This window comes from Triticum dicoccoides, chromosome 2B (assembly GCF_002162155.2).
Source record: "Triticum dicoccoides isolate Atlit2015 ecotype Zavitan chromosome 2B, WEW_v2.0, whole genome shotgun sequence".
NCBI classification, from domain to species: Eukaryota; Viridiplantae; Streptophyta; class Magnoliopsida; order Poales; family Poaceae; genus Triticum; species Triticum dicoccoides.
Window position 1 is genome coordinate 769,776,440 of NC_041383.1, and position 6,407 is coordinate 769,782,846.

The following is a 6,407-nucleotide window of genomic DNA, read 5'->3' on the forward strand; positions in this document are numbered from 1 at the left end:
CCTCCTCTACTCTCTCACTCGAATGCACCTGAGCGGCCCCCTCGCCGCCGTCCACCGTTCGCATAGCCACCGGCCTCCCCTACGCCCCTAGACGTGCCCCTGAGATCCGCGACGACGTCCTCATACTCTCCATCGAGTCACGCAACGCCAGTTGCCCAGGAACGCCGCCACCACCGTCATCTCCAACTCCGGCCTCCGAGATCGCCGGCAATGCCCCGACGTCGTCTGACCTCCCCCGAGCCCACTGAGACGCGTTCTGCAACCGCTGTGAGCTCAAGGACCGACTCCCCCTCCTCTCCTTCTCGCGTTTTTGCTCTAGCTCCATTCCCCACCTCCGTCGAAGCTCGCCGCCGCCATGGCCGACGAGCTCCATGCTCCTGAGCTCGTCCGCTCGCCCGAGCATCACCAGCGTGCTCGCCGCGCTCCTCCGAACCTGCAGCACCCACGGGTTCGCCCTATCGTGCCCTGTAGCGCCATTTCCGCCTTTGCCCGAGCTCCGGCGCCGCTCCACTTGATGCCGCCGTCGCCTCAGGCCATCTCCGGCAGCCCCGCAGCCACCACCCGATGCGCCTCGTCGCGCTGTAGCCTTAGAGCCCAACCCCGCCTCCTCTCGTCGCCGGAGTCGCCGGGACGAGCGACGCCGCCGCGTCTGTGTGTCACCGGTGGCTAACTGCCGACGTGGCCGTCATTAGATTAGCGACTAATTAACCGTATTAGTTAACACTAGTCACTGACAGTGGGCCCTAGTTTGTTAGTTTACTGGTTAACCAAAATAATTAGGCTAATTAGCAAAACCACTGGACCCATGCGTCAGCTTTGACTGGGCTGACATGGACCTTGACTGGCCCCACCTGTCTGTGAGACAAACTGGCACCGGGTCGCTGACCAGCGGGCCCAACTGGTCAGGTTTGACCTGGTCGACGCTTGTTGACCGCTGACGTCATAGTGACGTAGTGCTGACGCAATTAGTTATTTTCTGGATTTAATTTAATTCAAGAAATTCCAGAAAATTGTATAAACTTCAAAAATTCATAGTAATTCAACCGTAACTCCAAATGAGATAAATTATATATGAAAAATGATCAGAAAAATCCAATCTATCCATCTGTACCATTTTCATGTATGTTAGAACAACTTATAGCTGCTTTTTAGCACAAATCAATTAAATGGCATTTAAACTCTCACATATGGAGTTTGAATTTGAACCTAGTGTTCAAACCAACCCCATTTAACCTGTTGCTAGATGCATTAGCCCAAAACACATTCATATTGCCATGTCATAGCATGCATCATATTGTGCATTGCATTGATCGTGTTTCTTCTGTGTTTGCCGGTGTTGTTCCCCCTCGGTAGACGCAGTACCGATGATGTGATCGTTGACACTGATGAAGACTCAATGTTATCTTCAGAAGTGCCAGGCAAGCAAAACCCCCTTGTTCATTCCGATACAATCCTACTCTCTCGCCTTGCTCTCTTTTACTGCATTAGGACAACAACGAGTCATTTGTTACTTGCTGCGGTAGCTGAACCCCTTTATCCTCTGCATGACCTGTCATTGCCACAGTAAATAGATGAAACCCACTAGTATGAGTAGGAGTTGCTTGAGCCCTGTTGTGCCTACTCATTCATGTTTGTTTGTCATGCCTGCTACTGCTTAGAGTTGAGTCAGGTCTGATTCATCGGGAATGAATCAGAGGTGTGTGAGCATGTCCTACTGTGTGTGAGCTAAGTGTGTGAACACGATTTGGTAAAAGGTATCGGTGAGAGGCCATGTAGGAGTACATGGTCGGTTGTCTCATTGAAGCCGTCCTTAGGAACTGAGTTCTGTGTTTGTGATCCATGATTCAGCTACTACCATGCATTGGGCCCTGAAATATGACCCCGCTCGACTTCTTATTCAACCTAGTCCTCTGTCCAGGAGTTGCAAGTAGTTTCTGGTGTTTGTAGCTTACTGGAGGCCGTGGACAGTGCTGACCATAGGGGTGGGATGCGATGCGGTAGGTACGTGGCACGGTGTACCGGATGCCCGTTAGGTGTCTCGGGAACCCTATTCACATCGTTTGGGGCTGTGAGCGAAACCCCGGCCGGATCTCCTCATAGATGGAACCCATATAGGCGATAAACCTGGACTAGAGACTTAGGTGTTTAGGTAGGTCGTGGTCTAAACCCACGTCGGCTTTCGCTTGAAGTCTGCCGAGCACATGTCGTGTGCAGACGCTAAGTGGTGGAAACATGTATGAAGAAGTACACCCTTGCAGGGTTAACATCATCTATTCGAATAGCCGTGTCCGCGGAAAAGGACTTCTGGGTTGCCTATAACAGTTCATAGACAAGTGAAAGTGGATACTCTAAAATACGCAAGATAAGAGTGAGTGCTATGGATGGCGTTCTCGTAGGGAGACGGGAGCGGATCCATGGTTGTGTATTGATATGGTGAACATGTGGACTCGTGTGCGCCACCTCAAAAGAGTTACTTGCAGTCGTAGTTTAGGATAGCCACCGAGTCAAAGCTGGCTTGCTGCAGTTAAACCCCACCATCCCCTTGTTGATAATGATGCATATGTAGTTAGTTCTGATGTAAGTCTTGCTGGGTACATTTGTACTCACGTTTGCCTATTTTATGTTTTTGCAGAGAGACTTCAGTCTCGTTAATAGTTCCACGTGGACTTCGACGTTTAGCTTGTTACCTCAGCTACGATCTTGTGCCCTCAGCAGGATCTGGTAGATAGTCGGGCTTTTCAGCCTTTTTCATTTATAGTTGTCTGTACTCAGACAAGTTAAGCTTCCGCTTGTGCTTTGATTTGTACGCTCTGAATGCTGGGTCAAGAGACCTATGTTTGTAATATCTCGCTCCTCGAAGCCTATTGAATAAATATTTGAGTCGTAGAGTCATGTTGTGATGCCATGTTGTATTTGCACATATCGAGCATATTGTGTGTATGTTATTGAAATGCTTGGTATGTGTGGGATCTGACAACCTAGTTGTTTATCCTTGGTAGCCTTTCTTACCGGGAAATGTCTCCTAGTGTTTCCACTGAGCCATGGTAGCTTGCTACTGCTCTGGAACACTTAGGCTGGCCGGCATGTGTCCTTCTTCGTTCCTGTGTCTGTCCCCTCGGGGAAATGTCACGCGATGAATACCGGAGTCCTGTTAGCCCGCTACAGCCCGGTTCACCGGACTCCTGCTAGCCCAGTGCTACAGCCTGGATTCACCCGCTGTTGACCGACACGTTCGATGCTGGGTCATGGATGCATGTCCCTGTAAGTTTGTGCCACTTTGGGTTTACGACTAGCCATGTCAGCCCGGGCTCCTTATCATATGGATGCTAGCGACACTATCATATACGTGTGCCAAAAGGCGCAAATGGTCCCGGGCTAAGGTAAGGCGACACTCGTGGGAATACCATGCGTGAGGCCGCAAAGTGATATGAGGTGTTACATGCTAGATCGATGTGGCATTGAGTCGGGGTCCTGTCAGCGTTGGTATCAGAGCCTGACTGCTTGTAGGATTACCAAGCCAAACTGGTCGAAGTTGTGTCTAGAAATGCTTTAGTTATGTAAGGGAATTGATTGTGGGATGGAACGTAAGGGTCTTTTTACTCCTTATACCTCATGGCCTTCTGATCTGAGTCATCCTCTTCTCTTCTACGGGGTTTAAGAACTAGGCCTTCTCATCTATCTATCAGGATGACGTGTTACTAATCCAGAGATTTATAGAATTGATAGTTTCAAATCTCAGTTTAGTTTTTACTACTTTCTGTATGTTCATAGTTGACCTCGAAACCTTGATATTGTGCTTCTGAGTGGCTATGCCACCATTTCTGTAGTATGTCTCCAAACTTTTGAGCATTTACAGCCGTTATGTTATCCGAGTCATCCCAGGTTTCTAAAATAGTCCGAAGCATTTGCAAAATCCCTTCCTTCTGTTTCGATGTTCCTTTGGGCCAGATTAACCACACTAATCGGTGAGTTGAGGTAATTTATTGCCTTGACATATATGTTGGAGCTATTATTATGACCCTAGGTGTTTTAGGGAGTCACCTAGTAATCTAGCAATGTTTAGTGTTCCCAGTGTGATGATTCTGGCCTTTATTCTCGGAAGCATACCGTGATGCTACTTAGTAGTAGGTATTCTATTTCTGGGTTTTGAACCCGAGACTCACCCTACTTACCTCATGTTGATAGTCTTTGCTCGTTCCTTTAGGATATTAGTAACCTTTGCATTAGTCCTCGAGGTCTGTGGTATTTCCTTCTTCCAAATACTACGAACGACTTATGGCAGAAGTTTGTTGAACCAAAAGATCACAACAAGAGTGCTCTCGAAGAGTTCTCCATTCTATATTGCGATTCTGCCAGTTCTACCTTTCTGCATGGGTTATCTGGAAGAAACTTGTTGAACTTGGTTCGACATATTAATCTATGCATTCACAAGTCGAAAGGATATATGTCCCCTTGAGTTGTCCCTCTTCAGTTGTATTCCGACCTTCGTCTATCATTTGATAGTCAAGAGTATGCGTGCATTCGTTCATCGATACCTATTACTCTTGTGGTCCGTCAAGCCATTCTATTCCAGAATGACTAGGAGAAACAAACTCCAGTACCTCATCCATATTTAGGATTGGGTCAAAACAATTGTACTCCACAGATCAAAATGCCAATCCAGCTTTTGCTCTGTTCTACCTTGGAGTATTACCATCTTTTATATCGGGATTATTATTGGAATTGCACACCATCCTATGAACTCTTGACACAGTGATACTTCTCTCCATCATTATTCATTTCTCGGTTCCCGTGTTGTTGCAACCGGAATGTCGACAAGTGAATCTTGATGTGTGAAATCAATACTCCTAGCAACCTTGTTGCTTGGTAGTTAAAGGACAATAATTTCATTCTTAGCGTGTTGGTTCTTGAATCATCATTCTAAGACTGTTCGTGCTACCTAGTCCTTATTTCTGGTGCACCCTTTGATCAATGAGTTAGGATTATGTCAATACCTCGCTCTGTTGATCATATCGTCTTGCCCTGAAAGGCAAGATTGTTCTCGAGCTTAGTAACTTATCGGTGGTTCGTGATTTTCTGAATATCTTCTCGGAAGTGTTACCAGGTTGTCACCTGACCGTTATGTTGAGCTCGTGATCAAGTTGGTTTCTTGTAAACCACCCCTTCTCCAAGAGTCTGTGTTGGGTACCCCTGAGCTGTTTGGTCAAGCTAAACAACAACTTGGAGAGTTGGAAGATGGAAGCTTGTCCGATTTAGTTCATAGTATTGGAGAGTCTTCCATCTTAAGGGATATGTTGTATGTGTGTTGAAGAAAGATGATATCTTCATTGATTGATCTTCGCGGTCAATTGTTGGATCTATTGTCTTACCCAAACCTTTGATTTGAGTATGGGCTATCGTCAAATCAAATCAGAACCAACGATGTTCGTAATGTTGTCTTACTCGTGGTTGATTCCTCGAGCATACACCATTATATCCTTTGGTCTGACCAATACTATCACTTTTCTCATAATTATGGAATCCCGTTTTTATGGAAACTTGGATGAATTGTTGTTGAGCCCATCAGCAACATTGTTATCTTCTCCATGATTTTGTTGAACATTAAGCTAGTGATGGAAACTTGTGCAAGCATTTTCTTCATGCCCCGTTCATGAAGTATATGTTGGATGAAAGAAGTGACTTCCTTTGATTCACGTGCATTTGATGTAAGTTGCCGCCGTGAATTCGAGAAAGTTTGTTTTTGCTCCTCTGGAATTATCCCAAGTCAGTCATGCATGTGCGAAGTATTCTATGGTCTGATAGACTGATCATCTTCATTCCATATGTATCCCCTAGCACACCAAGCCACTGATTGATTTGTTCAAGGGAAGGAAGTTCCTTCTTAAGAGCATGCCTTATGCAAGGACTTCAATATCCTCGATTATGGTTCCACACCTGAACTCGGTAGTGTTTTATTATAAGACTACTATGTGGTCATCCTTGTCTCGGACAACGTGTTCACATGTCGTAGCAGAGCCAGCTCATGTTTTGGAGCTTGCTATTGTAGTCCATTCCCCGAGAATCTCACAACGCCATCTCGTCGATTTGTGTTGCCAACTTTAATTTTCTTTCTAGACTTGATGAGTCTGGAATATTTTGACACCAACCAGATCTGAATCTCAGGCAGATATGATGGTTGGAACTTCTCCCAAGAACTATGATATAGGTTCCAGTGAAGTGGACGCACCTAGCTGGAAGCACTATTATCGTAATATCTTGTTTAAGTCATTTGGTCACCTCCCCATAAGGACTTCGTAGGATTTACTCCCTAGCTATGCCTTATGATTTTTGTGTTTCCGAAGTACGACCTTTACTTGATGCTCTAGATACCAGACCATTTCAAGGAAGGGGATACGCTAGTACATCAG